Source organism: Pseudopipra pipra, chromosome W (genome assembly GCF_036250125.1).
Source record: "Pseudopipra pipra isolate bDixPip1 chromosome W, bDixPip1.hap1, whole genome shotgun sequence".
Taxonomy (NCBI): Eukaryota; Metazoa; Chordata; class Aves; order Passeriformes; family Pipridae; genus Pseudopipra; species Pseudopipra pipra.
The window spans coordinates 40,458,939-40,475,443 of record NC_087580.1 but is presented as its reverse complement, the minus strand read 5'-3'; the positions used below and the strand labels follow the sequence as shown (position 1 = coordinate 40,475,443).

The 16,505-nt window shown below is 49.5% G+C and overlaps 2 protein-coding genes and 1 long non-coding RNA gene across 3 annotated transcripts in view; 1 reads left to right on the top strand and 2 right to left on the bottom strand.

Annotated features, from left to right (window-relative positions):
• Positions 1–16,505, top strand: part of LOC135405248 (zinc finger protein 271-like) — a 774,083-nt gene that overhangs the window by 122,426 nt on the left and 635,152 nt on the right. The gene's annotated exons all lie outside the window — the stretch shown is intronic.
• LOC135405395 (zinc finger protein 239-like) overlaps positions 1–16,505 on the bottom strand; it is a 669,637-nt gene that overhangs the window by 463,688 nt on the left and 189,444 nt on the right. The gene's annotated exons all lie outside the window — the stretch shown is intronic.
• The window catches only part of LOC135405670 (uncharacterized), a 215,206-nt gene continuing 207,572 nt past the window's right edge, over positions 8,872–16,505 (bottom strand). Inside the window, exon 2 of the long non-coding RNA XR_010425928.1 lies at positions 8,872–9,882. This is a non-coding gene — a long non-coding RNA (uncharacterized LOC135405670). The remainder of the gene's footprint in view (positions 9,883–16,505) is intronic.

The following is a 16,505-nucleotide window of genomic DNA, read 5'->3' as shown; positions in this document are numbered from 1 at the left end:
TTTAAGGATGACAGGGGAGCCCACTACTGACAGAAATGAATATTTATATTTACTAGGGGCATTTTTATTGAAGGTGGAATAAAGCCTTACCAGAAATATCCACTGCTGAATGTTTCTGTGGTCATTAAGACTACAAGCTGGAGGCACACTTAGGGAAAAGAGTGTGAATCTCTGAGGGGAACTAGCTGAGGAAAAAAAAGTCTCCAAACAGTCACTCCTTTTTTTCCCCATCAGCAGTGACAATGGAAAGGATAGTGACTTGAGAAAAACATATTATCCATAAATCCATGTGTCTGAAAGGAAGATGCATTAAAACTGGTGAGAATATTCTTTAGTTAGTGGTTATCTAGGAGTCAATGCTGATTTCTGCAACTATAATTTAACTCTTGAACTTCTACCTCGATCTTTGGAGAATATGAGTGATGGGCTCCATCTGCTTGTTGTTAACTTTGTGAGGTCTTAGGTCGCAGAAAAGTTTAAACTGGGTCAGTTTGGAAGTACTGATTTTTAGGTTGATGGGCTTTCCTTTCCTGATGGTAAAGGCTGAGTGCTCTGCATTTCTCCAGCCTTATCCATCACCCCGTTTCTCTGCTGCTTTGGAAGCTAATTGCTCGTGACTCCTGGGTTGCCTTAATTCCTTCTCCAAGTGTTGTAGGAGGAATATGCCCATGTCTGGTCGGGTGGAGTGACTTGCTGTATCTATATTTCAACAATCCAGACTTTCTGTGTTTGAATTCTGTGTTGGTTCCCTTATTAAAGTAAATTGCCCTAAGTATGTAGGGATCCTTAATTTGCTTCTCAACATTGAACAATTCAACCTTTTCTAAACTGTGTTTGTCCTAGACATGCAGTACTCTTTATTTAATTTTTCTTCCCTTGCTTCTGGTGTAATTTCTTTTTGGCGTTTCCCATTTGATCTCTCTGTTTCTTGCTATTCATTACACAAATATTTACTGTTCAGTTTCTTTTGATCCTGAGGTAATTAGAGAACTCAAAGATGTCTCATTATACGTTTTGGCACCTTTGTTTCTTACTATAGATTGGAGTTACACCTTCTGCAGTCCTCTTCCCGAGAGGCTCTATTATCCAGTTTCCTGGTGTTGCTAAATGCTCCTTTCTTTAAAAAAGAAAAAAAAAAAAGGTGTATTTTTCCTCCATTCTCTGTCATTTTTTTCTTACCTTTGAATTCCAGATTTAGACCCTCGAACAGCTCCAACTGTCAAGCTGAGTTCAGTGAAGCCTGTATTTTGAAAACTAATAGGATCATTCTGAGAATCTAAACCGAGCAAACTAAATTTTTTGCATGAGTGACGGAAGACACTTTTTTGCCAAGGCCTTTTAAGCTTTGGGAAGGTGCTGAGTTGAACAGTTCAATGGGCATGAAAGGCACTACAGGGTTCAGGACAGCTAAGTGATGACATACACAGCATAGCAAGACTAAGGTCCAGTCTTACAGAGCGATTCTGTTGACAGAGTTGTTGGTTCTGAAAACTACTTTGATATTAAAAGATCAATAAAAACTCTGGTATTACCATCTCAATTGCATTTCTTATCTTTAGGTGGAGAAAACGAACAGTCAACAGATGTTATCAGTGTTTGGGAAGGAGACTCCATCAGCATAACTTGCTCAATCAGTGGTTTAGGAGAGCACATGGGAATGCACTTGAAAAGTAGCAGAAAGACAGTCAATAGGATATATTTTTCCAAGGAAGATCCTCCAAATATCTCTCCTGATTTGGCTGGTCACACCGAGTGTTCAAGGCAAGGAAGGAATTACAGGACAACTTTGCACAATGTACAGGAATCTGACTCCAATATCTACCTATGCATTGAGTATGTTACAGTCAATGACCATCACAAAGTACTGGATGGGAAGAGAACCATAGTAGTGGTGAAAGGTATTGCAATTCCACCTTTTATGTCATGAATTATTAAATACAGCTCTGTATTTTAAATCAAAAATTGGAAGCAAGCACAGTGGGAGAGAGTCTGACAGAACCATACCCATGTCTGCTCAGCTGTTGAACAGATTTGAAGGAAATTGTGGGTCTGGTCCCCAAAATATCGAAGAAAGAACATTAGATAGTACAGTACCAAAAAAAACCCATCCACCCTAGAACATCAATTTGTGACTGATTTAATTCTATCTACAGGTTTTCACCTATTAGTCAGAGGTAACTGCAGCAGTTTGGAAACGGTGATGACCTAGAGCTCTTTTTCCAAAACAAACTGTGAAATCTTTATGAATAACTAGCAGAGTAATGAGTCTTTTTTTTTTAATAGCAGTTTTTGCAAATCTCTTTTTTTTTTTTTTTTTTTTACTATTTCATCTTAAATGACATATTGGTAATTATTGGGAGCTGATGCTAGGCAGGGTCTTCAAGTTGGGCATGAGTGGGTACAGGCTTTTTTCTGTTCTTAATAGTTGATGAATGGGCACAAGTGCTCCCTTTGGCAGATTTTTGTGGTTGGGGGAACAATTCTTCTGTCTTTATTTTTTTTGCATTAGAAGAGGGTTTGAGTCCCCACTATTCTTTGGCAGCTTATTCCTCTATGTACCCATCCTTCTGATGAGACCATCCGATGAGAAGTATCTTTACCAAAACTTAGAGTTTTCTTCCTTTCCTGTCCCCAAGGCACATGAAATCTAACTGATTGCTGGATCAGCGATTGTAACTTATATCAATGAGGAACTATCATGTTCTTCCTTAGGCTTCTCTTTTCAAAGTTCTTGGCTCTGTTTTCTCAAATGAATTCCATCTTGTTTATTGTGTACTGTTTCTTCAAATTATTTTATAAGTTACTTTATCTCTCTTTTTGATTCTGATCCTCTTCTCTAAAATGCTTGCCACTTTCCTTTGACAACCATGATACATTCTGTCTTCATTCCCTCACCCACATTAATGATAATTTTAAAAGGAACGACACCTGTCCTCAGAGGAACTCAGTGGAATGTCTTCCCAGCTGGACAGCAAGCCATTAATAATTACTTTTTTTGAACATAATTTTCAACATTGATGGGACTCACACTGTATGAGTTGATCCAGACCAATATTCTCCAGATCTTCTTATGTCTTCATCTCACTGGAGAAAGCAGTCAATGATCCATGTCCAAGGACATGCTGATGAGGCTGTATTTCCTTAGAAGGGATCAGTACATGTATTTTTTAGGTAGGTACAGACCCTTTACAACCAGGTAAACCTGTTGGTAAGTCCTACTTTCAGATCCTGAGGCAAGAAAATATGCCAGGGTGTACTAAAATATATTCTTCTTCTCAAGGCATGTGTAAAGGTAGCGTGTTAAAAAATTCTTTTAATCTAAATTTCTGTGGTCTGTTCTTTCTGTCTGTGACCTCTGCATTTTCTCTCTAGTTAAAATGCACCGGGATAATTATGTGATAGCCATTAATCTCTTGTTTTTAGCTAAAACTGGTGGGGCTTTGAAGCAGTCACTGCTCTATGCCAGCCCTCAGCAAGGCCAGTCTGTCAGCATTATGTGATGAACAGCTCACGTGGAGACAAAGGGATCTACTTGCTCCAGACTCGTGTGCAACCTGAAAGTGTTCTGTATGTGTCAAATCAGAATGCTACAAGGATTTTACCTGCCTTTGCTGATCGCTTGGAGTATTCAAGGGACGGGAAGCAAATAGTGATTACGCAACCTACATGAAAATGACAGTGATAACTATGTCTGTGCTGAGGAGGTAAAACATGTAAAAAATACCCGTCTCCTCTCAGCAAGTGGCACCATGGTGCTGGTTAAAGGTATGTTCCTCTTGCTTGTTTAATCATGGCTAACTATAGGCATGTTGTAATGCAAAAGGTGGACAAGAAGCTTGCAGAAATCTAGTCAGGACAGGTAAAGCACTAATCCCTGGGTAGACTTCATCCAGTACCTGGGAGAGTTTGGAGAGTGGGCTCAGCCTCATCAGTGTCCTGTTATGCTTGGAGACAGAAACAGGCACTGTGTTTCTACCTGCCTTGTACAACCAACCAGAGGGCATTTCAGAAGGGAAAACTTGTTATAATCCTGCATCTTAAAAGAATTAAAAAAGGTCAAAATAAGATATCAAACATTTCAGTGTACACGTGAATAATCTGTCAGTTTTAGGATATGAATAAGTATTTTTAGCAGCAGTTCTTTGATCCTAATGTGACATCAATGTCTTTTAGAAACAACTCCCGATAAAAAGTCTTTCTGTTTAAAAATAGGTCACATTGGGGAGCAGTTTTTAAAAACTTTATGTGAATTGGGACTGGAGCTGTACATAGTAACCTTGTAAGAGAGGTGAGGGAATGTTTGGAGGGGGACACAAGGGCAACAAGAAGTCACAAATAGCCTGATGTCTGAAAGTAGCACTAGGAGAAAAATTTTGCCCCATTCTAGAAAAAAAAAAAATCCTAATTTTTTTCCTTTACTGTGATTATTTATATTCATATACTGCAGAGAGAGCCTAGAAATTATTTGTCTCTGACAGATTCTTCTGCTCCATAAAGATTACTGAAAATTAACAGTGTATGATTTACAGGCTCCTGTCTTGTCCCTCCACATGTGGCTTCAGCACTGCTAAAAACCAGTAGTGCAACATCATTCTGTCAAAGCTCAGTGGCCCTGTGGGAACTGGTCTCTCATGTCACCAGTAACAGACTAAGAATGAGCCTTATTTATGTAGGAGCTACAGTTACATCCAACTCCTGAAGGAACTTTTGGTGAAATTGCATCAAACTGACAATAGAAACTTAAATAAATAGGTTGACAATTTCCACTTGGTCCTCTAAAACCTCATTGTGTTGTGAAAAGAATTTTTAAAATATGTTTCCTCTTCCAAGAGATAGATTCCTAAAGATGTAGATGGACTCCTAAGATGAAAATTGACTCCTTTGTTGGGGTTCTTTTCAGGTTCTGTTCTGAATGGCTGTTTTCCTTGTTTTGCAGATAAAAAAATACTTCAAAAACCCCCCCCAAATGTAGTTTATTAAGATATGTCTTACATATCTAGACAGAACACACTGGTCAGAACCAACACCTGCTCCAAGGGCAGTGAAGCTTAAGCTGGGACCTTGTGTGCATCAACATCAACTTTACAGGTCTCTCTGAGAGCTGCTTCAACAAGCTGATGCAGTAGTTGAACTGAAAGTGCTATCACCCACCTTTTTCAGTGGAAAGAAAAAACTAATTTCCAAATCTTGCTTTCTGCTTTTTACTTTTTTTTTTTTTTTTTTGGTAATGTATAGAAAATGTGGCAAAATGCAGGCACCCTGTACATGTGTCTGCAGTTCAGTATGAAAAGCAGGATTTCTGGACTGTGCATTTGGCTGGATGCATCATATGGGCTTGTTTCTTTGATAAATAACCCTTTCAGGGAAGGTGGGATGTGCAGGCGAACACCAGGACTATGAGGCTTGGAAAGAGCAGCTTTAGACGCGGGCCCGCTGCAGCGGCGACATCCGGGATCGAGCGAAGCAGAAGAACGGCCACTTGAGTTATTTATCGTAGGAGTTGCCCCCCCCGAGCGGTGTATTTTTCCCGACCCACGCGGCTCCCCCGCTCGGAGCCACGTTGTCTCCCCTCCCGGATCGCGGACAAGCAGGACACGTTGCCTCGCCCGGCTCTCCCCAAGTCCCTGTTTCTGTTACTGGAACGGGGTCCTCCTGTATCTCCCATTGGTCAGTGGGACTCTCGAGCCACCCCCTTCCCCCCATACCTTGACCCAATCACGACCCTTCTTCTTACCCTCCCCCTGAGCCCATATAAACTGTGGGAGGTTTGGAATAAAGGTCTTTTCGCCACGGAACACCGAGTGGAAGCTTAGTCACTCTCTCCTCCTGCAAAAGGGGGACCGCGTGACTAAATCTCACTCCGGGAAAATCCAGCGGAGAGTCCACACTCAGATCCGTTAATTTTTCTCCGTTTTTTTTTCATTGACAACACCTTCTATATTAAGCTGATTCTTTCATTGTCTACATGAATAGTTTTGTGCAGCTACTTATCAAAGTAAATATCCCATCAATGATTCAGTTATAGAAACATGGCTCAGAGGCAGCTCCTGATTTTTGGGGCACCTTTCATCTCTCTCATTTTGCCTCTTTTGTTCTTCCTCTCCCTGATTTTGTCTTGAAAAAGCTCTCCAGGATGTGTGTGCCTGGGAGTGTTTTCACACTCTGAGCTGTGCCATGGGACAGGGGACAAATGCACCTTCCAGAGAAATCTGCCCCTCCTGCTCACAGAAGCCCTCTGAGTGCCCAGGTGAGATGGTGCCCAGGCTGCTTTGCTGGTGTGGAATGAAAGGGCCAGGCCAGAAAGGCAGAGGAGGGTGATGGAGGAGACAGGGCCATTTGCAGGGGATGTGTGTGAGGTTGGGGAGATGAATGTCCCTGGGCCAGTGAAGGCTGTTCCTGGAGTCACCCCCAGACCTGTCAGGGCTCTGACAGGGCTCCAGAGCTGAGCTGGGCTCATGCCCTGCTCACACCCCCAGGGCTGTGCAGAGACAGGAGTCCTTCCCTCGCACACACACACAGTTCCTGGCAGCAGGGGTAGTGTCTCCCTGGCTCCTGCTGCCACTGCCAGGGGCTGGAGGCCCCTCAGCCCTGTGGGGTGTCACCTGCTCTTCCCTGACTGAGATGCCCCACAGCCTGAAGGATGGACACGGGCAGCTCTGTGCACAGAAACACATCCCTGAGCTGCATCCAGGGGGGTTTCCCAGGGAATGGGACTCTCCAAGTGAAGTGACCTCAGGATATTGCCTTTTCTACCAGTGTAAGGGGGGTACTTTTGAATTAGATGATCAATGGTGCATAGAGGTGTGAGAAAGAAATTATGTTGGGATGTGAAACCAGCCGGAGTATTGTACAATGTAACTTTATTGCACAAGTTAACTGAAAGGTCCATTGTGTTTTTTAGCAAGTCAGCTGGATGTCCCCTATTATCAGAGCTGAGTTTCTCTTTGGCTTGGCTCCCTACTGCAAGATAGATACAAATACCTTTGAAACACAATGGTAGAGGTCATACATAGGGGTGAGAAAGATGATGGTGAGAGAAAGATTCTGTGGGCAGGGGTCGCTCGCCCCTTGCCCTACAGCAGGGCATGCACAGACTGTTGCTATCAGGTGATGAACAGGCGGGGTTTGGCTGCCACTCAGGCATCACCTTATACTGCGTACTGGCCCTACATGGTGTAACGTAGAGCTGATAAAATGGGGTGTCAGGACTGCTGGGGTGAGCGATCCTCATCCTGCCATCGAGACTGTGTTGCTCTGCGGGGACACCCGCTAAGCACGGGCACCGACCAGCTGCTGCAGATCCTGATAGCCCTGGCCTGTCTGTGTGGGTAAGCAGAGTTTTTCTTTAATAGGAAACAACCACGAAAGCAATGTTTTATATCTTTTTTTTGTACCCCTTTAACTCCTTTTTTTACTAGTTAATACTGTATTAAAAGCTGTTCATAGTATTGTATGAATGCCAACTGATAAAGTAGTTCTTTTGTATTCTTTTTTGGCTTTTGATTCTCTTTTTTAAGTTTTTCTTATCCTTACTGCAATAAAAGTGGTTTTTGTTTTTTGGGTTATTTTTTAATGTTTGAATGTCTGTTGTACTTGTCTTTATTTCAGGCAAGTATTCAAACGAACTAATACTTCACATTCCACAGTTCTTTTGCCACCTGTAACCTGAGTTCCTGCTTCCCCAGCCCCGGGATGGTCTCCTTGTCTGCTCATTCCTCCACACTCTCTTCTCAGTGTTGGTATCTTAATGAGACAAGCCCCTGGGAATAATTTACTTGTAAGTCTTCAATTCTTTTGTGGTTAATTAGACAGATCTCAGAAGTGCATTCAAAGTGAATATATTGTATTAATAAAACCATGAGAAAAGATGTCTTCTTTGTGGCCTGTTTACTTTTTTCCTCTTTTTACATTGATATCAGCAATCCCTAGTCGATATTGATCCCAAGCACCTCCTAATTCAGTCTGAAGAGATACAAAAGTCAAGACCTTTTATGTCTGACAATCCATCAGACTTTATCCCTATCCCCACCCCACCTCATCAAACCCCTGGGACTCAAAGCAGCCTTGGGCAAATCTGAGCTTCCTCCACTCAAGGATGGACGTGCAGGTTTCAGCTCCTTGGCACCAACTCCCACCTGCTTGGCTTGGAGAAAGAGCTGCACGAGACACAGAGGGATGTTCATTTACTGCCAGCAAACAAAACCAAAGGATGGCAACAACTGAATAAAAAAAGAAATCCTTAATCCTCTGCTGTATATTAAGTCCACACTGCCTCCAATGAAGTCCACTTTGCAGAGTCTTAGACCAATGGCAAACACCTTCTGTGTCAAGCACAGATCCCAAGATCCCCCAAACACTCCCTGCCCTGGATTCTGTCCATATTTGCCCTTTGCACACAGTGAGTCACACATTGAAGTCACAAGTTCCCTCAATCTACAGAGGGAAGAAAAGACAGAATGTGAATGAATTTGTGTGTTGTGCAGAGCTAAATCTGCACTCATCCCAGTATTCTGGGCTTACAGGACCTTTATCAAACACATTCTGTAGTATCTGTTCACTGGGGAAACATCTGTGTGGATGGCCAGGCCCAAGGAGTGGTGGGCAATGGAGTTCCATCCAGTGGTGTTCCCAGGGCTCAGCACTGGGCTCAGGGCAGTTCAATCTCTTTCTCAATGATCTGCACAAGGGGATGGAGTGCAGCCTCAGGCAGTTCCCAGGGGATACTTGCATGTTTTCAATGCCTTCCACAGGCCCTGGCTCTGCACCACAACCCCCCTGGGCTGAGTCCTCCCCCTGCACAGTCACACAGTGTCAGATACCGTAACAGTTTGTTGGGATACATGCCCGGAATAAAGACAAGTACAACAGACATTCAAACACACAAAATATCTTTTATTACAGTGAGAGTAATAATAATAATAATCTTAGCAAAGAGAATCAAAAAACTAAAAAGAATACAAAATAACTACCTTATCGAGTGGCATTAAAACAAATACTGTGAACAGCATTTAATACCGTATTGCCTAGTAAAAAGGGAGTTAAAGGGATACCAAAAAAGCATCTTAACACAATATTACGAATAACTATTAACATGATATTGGTTAGTAGAAAGGGAAATTAAAGAGAAATACTATAGACAGCTTATTTATGTAACAATATTAATTAATAAAAGGAGAATTAAAGGGACACTAAAAGGATATTAAAAAATTTGCTTTCTCGGTTGCTTCCTATCCATAAACTGTGTTTACCCACACAGACAGGCCAGGGCTGCCAGGATCTGCAGCAGCTGGTCAGTGCCCGTGCTTAGCGGGCATCCCTGCGGAACAACACAGTCTCGGTGGCAGGATAAGTATCACTCACCCCAGCAGTCCTGACACCCCATTTTATCAGCTCTACATTACACCATGCAGGGCCAGTACCCAGCGTAAGGTGATGTCTGAGTGGCAGCCAAACCTCACCTGTTCATCACCTGATAGCAACAGTCTGTGCATGCCCTGCTGTAGGGCAAGGGGCGAGCAACCCCTGCCCACATAATCTTCCATCATCTTTCTCACTCCTATGGACGACCTCTACAATTGTGTTTCAAGCGTAGATGTATCCATCTGGCAGTATGTAGCAAAACCAAGGAAGAACTCAGCTCTGATAATAGGGGATATCAAGTTGACTTGCTAAAAAGCACATTGTACAATACTCTGGATGGTTTCACATCATAATATAATTTCTTTCTCATGCCTCTATGCTCCATTGATCATCTAATTCAAAATATCTCCCTTACAGGCCTTATGGCCCCAAAGGGACCCCGTGGACCCTCATGGAACAAAAGGAACACTGGGACACTGGAAAACCTTGTGCAATCAGGAGGCCATTAGGACACTGCAGGGCCTCATGGAACCAAGGGGCCATTGGGACACTACAAAGCCTCACTGAAGCCAAGGAATTCTGAGACTGTGCATCCTCATGGAACCAAGGGGCCATCAGGATATGCAGGGCCTCATAGAACCAAAGGATTCCTGAGACAGTTTGGAACCCCATGGAATCAAGGGGGGACATGTGGGGCCTCCTGGAAGCAAAGAAACCCTGAGAGTTTTTGTGGAAACAAGTTAAGGCAGCTGCATTCAGTTAATCAGGATCCAAAAGGAGTGCTTTGGCCTTGACTGGTGTTTTCGGTCAAGAGAGTGCTCTTTGCCAAGTGGAAACCACTTGGAATGCTCTGCATGGTAGCCTGTGTTTTTCTCTGGTGGCTGAACACAGCCAGCACATGAGGGGAGGGGAATGTGTGGGATCAGGGCACTGCTTTGGGGCCATGCTGGGATTTCTGGTGGACTGAAAGACAAACACGGGGTGCTGCTCACAAGAGAAGAGGAATAAAAGGGGACACTGAAAAGTGTCGGCGGACAAGTCCCAAAACAGAACTCTGCGTGTGCAGCCTCATTTTCTCCTTCAGCACACACAGGAGAGGGAGCAAAAAGTAGGGGTTGGGACCCCAAAACTCTTCGGGGGAGAAACTGGGGATTGAGGGGACCATGAAAAAGTGGAAGGAACAGGGAGAAGGGTGGAAAAGGAAGGGTGGTCTGGTGGGTCAGATGGTCCCATGGGGGTCTTTAGGCACAGGGGGGTTGGAAAAGGGGGGTGGGCCCCCCCGAGCTCCCAACTTACTGTGGGGTGCTGGGGGTTGCTGGATCCAACCTCAGCCTTGGATTATGCCAACAGTTTCAGTTTTGAGGAATTACAGAGGTGTGACTGAACCACTTTTGTCCCCCAGGTTTTAATGATGGCAAATCAGATCTACTGATAGAAAGGAATTATTTAGGGCACCAAATGATCAGACAAAAGATCTTCATCAGAATTACTTACTGCACAATACAAACATTAAAACTACCAGGAGTACGGGATAAGATAGAGCGGTGATCTACCCTAAAGCAATTGTTGAAGCAATTCTACTCAAGCTGGCACAAAAGCAATAATTCTTAATTAGAGATGGATGGAACTCCCCCAGACCAACGCTCGTGGGGAGATCTCTGCTCTCAACCTCCAGCAGTGACCTTGGGAGGTCCCCAGCCAAGGCAGGAATCTCCACACCCCCCAAGAAGGGTTCTGTTGGAAGAACCTGCTCCCTTGAAAGGGGACTGGCCCTTTGTGGTCGAAAGGGATGGACTGACAGTCACTGGACTCCAGGGGTTGCCTCCAAATGAGGGGCTTCATTCGGGGTGGAAGCAGTGGTCAAAGCACTTCCCAGAGTCGGGGCACTAATAGGGCTTCCTTACTGGTGGGTCTGTTGGTGTGTGTTCAAGCCAGACCTCTTGGTGTAGCTCTTCCCACACTCCCCACACTTGTAGGGCCTCTCCCCGGTGTGTATGCGTCGGTGGGTGATGAGGTGGGAGTTCTGCCTGAAGCCCTTCCCGCAGTCGGTGCAGCGGAAGGGCCTCTCATCCGTGTGCGTCCTCTCATGCCCGAGGAGAGTTGAGCTGGTCTGAAACCTGCTCCCACATTGCCAGCACTTGTAGGGCCGTTCCAAGGTGTGGGTGGGGAGGTGGGAGCGCTCGTGGACATGAAGGTGGGAGCTGCTGACGAAGCTCTTCCCACACTCCCCACATGAGCAGGGCCTCTCCCCAGTGTGGATGCGTTGATGGATGTGGAGGCTGGAGCTGTCAGTGAAGCTCTTTCCACATTCCCCACATGTGTAGGGCCGCTCCCCGGTGTGGATGCGCTGGTGTTTGCGGAGGTTGCCACTGTTCCTGAAGCTCTTCCCACATTCCCCACATGTGTACGGACATTCCCCAGTGTGGATGCGCTGGTGGGTAAGAAGGTTGGACCTCTGGTTAAAGCTCTTCCCACATTCCCTACACGAGTAGGGCAGGTCCCCAGAGTGGATGCGCTGGTGGAGGAGGAGGTTGCCACTGTTCCTGAAGCTCTTCCCACATTCCCCACATGTGTAGGGCCGTTCCCCAGTGTGGGTGTGCTGGTGGGTGAGGAGATTGGAGCTCTGACTGAAGCTCTTCCCACATTCCAAGCACCTGAAGGGTTTCTCCCTGCTGGGAGGCTGCTCAGGGACCACCAAGTCAGAGCTCTGCCTCAAGCTCCGGCTGCCTTCCTGGCACAGGTTGAGTCTTTCCTCCTGGGAGCACCCTGGGATGGCTTTGGAGCCCCTCCTGCGGGGGGATCTCCGGCCCTTTTCCTCCCCGCTGCCTTCCTGCGCTGTGAAGCCCTTCAAAACGGCCTCTCCCACCAGGGTCTCACGGGAGGATTTGTCCTCCGGGCTCTCTGTCCTCAGCTCGGGGCCTGGGGCAGGAAGCAAGAAGGACAGGGAGGGGATTTGCCTCCGGCCCACAGGGAAGGCCAAGGACATCCCCCCAACTCCGGCCCCGGCAGGACGGCGGCGCCAGCGGGGTTGTCCTGCAGCCGGGGCCATGCTGGGCTGACAGAGCCAGCACAACACCCGCCCAAAGGGACACTGACTTCCTCCTCACCTGCCTGGGGGGCCCAAGGCATCTTCCTCTTCCTCGCAGCCTCCTCCTCCATCCGCCCAAGCTTTGGGAAGGACAAATCCTGATGGGGGGAAAACAAGGGCTGAGCGCGTTGGCTTGGGGGTTCCTCCTGCCCAAGTTCATCTCTAGAACTCACCGGGCATCCTGTGCCCATAAAAACCTCCAAAATACCAAGATTCAGCCCAGAAAAACCCAAACCACTGAGATTCAGGGAAAAAAACCCTCAGAAGTAGGAAGAAGACCCTCATCTACCCTCAAACTGCAAAAATTTGAGATTCAGATGAAATATACTCCAAAATATGAAGATTAGCCAAAAAAAATCTCTCCTAAAATTTCCATTCTCTCTGGTCTCTCCCCTCTGGGGTTCGGAGGGTCTCCCCTCTCTGGGATGCTGGGGGTCCCACTTAGGGATGCTGGGAGTGTTGGGGGGTCCCAAGGGTCCCTCTCCTCTGACTCTCGCCTTCGGGGTGCCGCGTTCCCAGACATTCCCCCTCTCCAGGTTCTCGACTTCGCTGTCCTGGGGATCCCAGGGGTCCCTACTGTCCAGGCTTCCCCTTCTCTCTGGCTCCCAGGGCTCCTCCCTCTCCGTGCTGCCCCTTCCAGGCTCCCGGGGGTCCCCCAGCTCTGCCATCGCCCCGCTCCACCCTCCACACTCGGCAGCTCCCAGGCTCCACACCCACCCCCAGCACTCCCAGGAGGCCCCAAACCCACTGTGTCCCCCCCACTGGCACCGGGCTGACAATGGAGCTGGCGGGGCTTGACCACCACCAACCACCACCGCAGGGGGGGACCCGCATCCCCCTGCCCACCGCCGGGGCTCTGCCACCAACCCAGCCTGGCACCCCCAAGAAAACACCTCCCGCCCACCCCCAAGAGCCCCCAGGGGCACAGCCTTGCACAGGGGCCGGCTGTGCCCAAGGCAACCAAACAGCCCCACAGACGGGGGGACACCAGAAACTGCCCCAGGGCAACAAGAGCAGGGAGCAGATTGGGCCCCCTGACACGTGGGTGGGCTCTGGGTTCAGCCTGACCAGGGGCAATTTGGCACCAACAGCATGGCCCCGACTGCTGGCTTGGCACAGGGGGCCCAAGCTCCCCCCTCTCCAGGCTCTCGGGGCTCTCGTAGCTCCCCCCTCTCTCCAGCCTCGCCCGCTCTTCAGGCATCAAGGCATGGGCACATGGAGGGACCCCCACGGCAACCCCACTCCCACTGTCTCCCACTCCCGTTACCCCCCTCTCCCACTCCTTTCCCATCGGCCCTCCAAACCTCAGCTCCCCCCAGCTCCCTTTGAGGGTGACCCACCGCTCCTTGCGCTCCCTTTGGGGGTCCCACCCGCTCTTTTCGCTTCTCTCGCCCCTTTCCCATCGTGGCCACTCCGCTCACCCGACAGCTGCAGGAAGGGGCGGGACGGGGCGGAGCAGGAACAGCAACAGCAGGAGAACAATCACTCCCCAATCCCGCGGGTGCCCAAGAAGGGGGAACTCGTCCCAAATATCCTGGGGGGAGTGCGGGGGTCGTGACATACTGAGGCTGCCAGCACAGATTTCCCTGCAAAGTCTGCAGTGAGTCAAGCTCTGCAGATGAGATTGTGCCCCATGCATGGGATTGCAGAGGCTCCCTCAGGTCCCCAGCAACCAGCAATAGACACAAAAGGCCCCCCCGAAGATTTCAGGGGGAGTGTTCTGTAGGGAGGGGACAGTGTCACCCCACCAGGGTGGGGTTGGCAAGTGGGAGGCTGCTCCAGGGCTCTGCAAGAGGCCTCGTGCTCTGCTCGGCCCCAGCACTGGCTGGTACCAACACCCCCGGCTGCCCCCGGCCCTGGGCAGCTCTGCTGCCACAGGCTGTGCCCCCACCGTGGCCCTGCAATGGCCCTGCCTGTCCCTCACCCGTGGCCCTGCCCGTGGCCCTGTCCCTTGGCTCTCTCTCTGCCAGCTCAGTGTGGGGCACACGGGCTGGGGGTCCCTCCCAAGCCCCCCGGGCAGCCGGCGTAGGCTGGGGGGATGTGAGGGCTGGGCCTGCTCAGCACAGCCCCGGCCTCGTGCCCAGCGCCTCTTTCCTGACCCACACAAGAGTTTCCCGGCCCCCCCAGGGCTCCCCTGCTGCTGCCTCTGCTCCTGGCCCTGCCTTTGCTGCTCCCTTGGCTGGGGCAGTGGCTGCAGGGGGGGGATGGCAGCAGCTTCAGCTCCACGGCACTTCCTGGGGGGAGCTCAGCCCGGGGGGGACGGGCAGGGACCTGATGGGGATGGACAGGGGCCCAGCAGGGACAGACAGGGCCTGCAGGGGAAGGCACAGGGACAACCTAGCCCCCCACACTGCCACGGCTGTCTCTGCTCCTCCTTGCAGGCTCCGTGGCCAGGCACAGTTTGTGTTCCTGGGTGCCCACCATCTCAGCACTTGGAGACGCTCAAATCAGCGCCTGCAGCTCTGCAGCAAAGCCCCAGCTCACCTGGCACACAGGGGATGGACACAGCACCTTCTCGGGGATGGGCACTCACAGCTTCTCCTTGGCACTCACGGGGTTGTCCTTCCTCAGCAGTACCTCTGCCTTGCACTTATTCTCAGCATCACCTCAGGGTCTGGGCTCAAGGACAGGAACCTGCAGGGAGGGGACATCATGTGCAAGCTGAGGGCTGCCTGCTTGCACTGGCCTCTGGGCTTCTTTCTCCTGGAACCACTGCAGAACTTATCCTGCTTTTCTAACACTACGCATTTACAGACTAACCTTGGAGATAGATATGCACAGACATCTCTGTGAATAGAGCCTCAAGCATGTGCTGCCATAGGAATGGGAATAAGAGAATCACAGAATCAGCTGGGTTGGAAAAGACCTCAGAGATCAAGTCCAACCCTTGATCCAACCCCGCTGTGCTTCCCAGACCATGGCACTGAGGCCACATCCACTCTCACCTTCAACACCTCCAGGGACGCTGACTCCACCCCCTCCCTGCCCAGCCCATTCCAAGGCCTGATGACTCTCTGGGGAAAAAATTGCTTCCTAATATCCAACCTAAACCTCCCCTGGCACAGCTCAAGACCCAGCCCTCTTGTCCTACTGCTGCTTCCTGGCAGAACAGCCCCACCCCCACGTGGCCACAACCTCCTGGCAGGGACTTGCAGAGAGTCAGGAGGTCTCCCCTGAGCCTCCTCTTCTCCAGCCTCAACACCCCCAGCTCCCTCAGCCTCTCCTCACACCACTTGTGCTCCACTCCCTTCCCCAGCCTCGCTGCTCTTCTCTGCACCTGCTCCAGCCCCTCCAGGGCCTTCCTCAACTCAGGGGCCCAGAGCTGGACACAGCACTCCAGGGGTGGCCTCACCAGCACTCAGTCCAGCCCAACAATCACTTCCTTGCTCCTGCTGACACACTCTTCCTCAGCCAGGTCCCTCTGCAGAGCCCTCCTGCCTTCCAGCACATCAACACACCCCCAGCTTGGTGTCACCTGCACATTTGCTGATGAAATGCCTGGTTCTGCAGGAGCTGCAGATGCTCAAGGGGCACCAGGACCAACTCAGGGGCCTGGGGGTCCTGGGGGGCTTTGGGGTGTGGGAGGGTCTTGGGGGAGCTGGGGACGGGCTTTGGGGATTGGGGGTACAAACCAGGACAGACCAGTACCTCCTCACTGCTCCCCAGATCTCTCCTGGAGCTGGGCCACATTGTCATGGGACACCTGAGCCCCTCCCAGTGCCCTCCCAGTACAGCCCAGTACCTCCTCACTGCTCCCCAGATCTCTCCTGGAGCTGGGCCACATTGTCATGGGACACCTGAGCCCCCCCCAGTGCCCTCCCAGTACAGCCCAGTGCCCCCAGTACAGCCCACTGTGTTCCTGTCCCACGGTGCCAGGTAATCCCTCTTTGGGGGGGGTTGGAAGGGATTTGAGAGGGGGGCTGAGGGAGACTTGGGGGGATTGGGAGGGGTTGGATGGGGCTTTGGGGGTTTTGGGGGGCTTTGGGTGCATTTAGGGGAGTTAAAAGCGGTCTTGTGGACACTGGGGGTCAAAGGGATATGTGGGGGGAGGGGATTA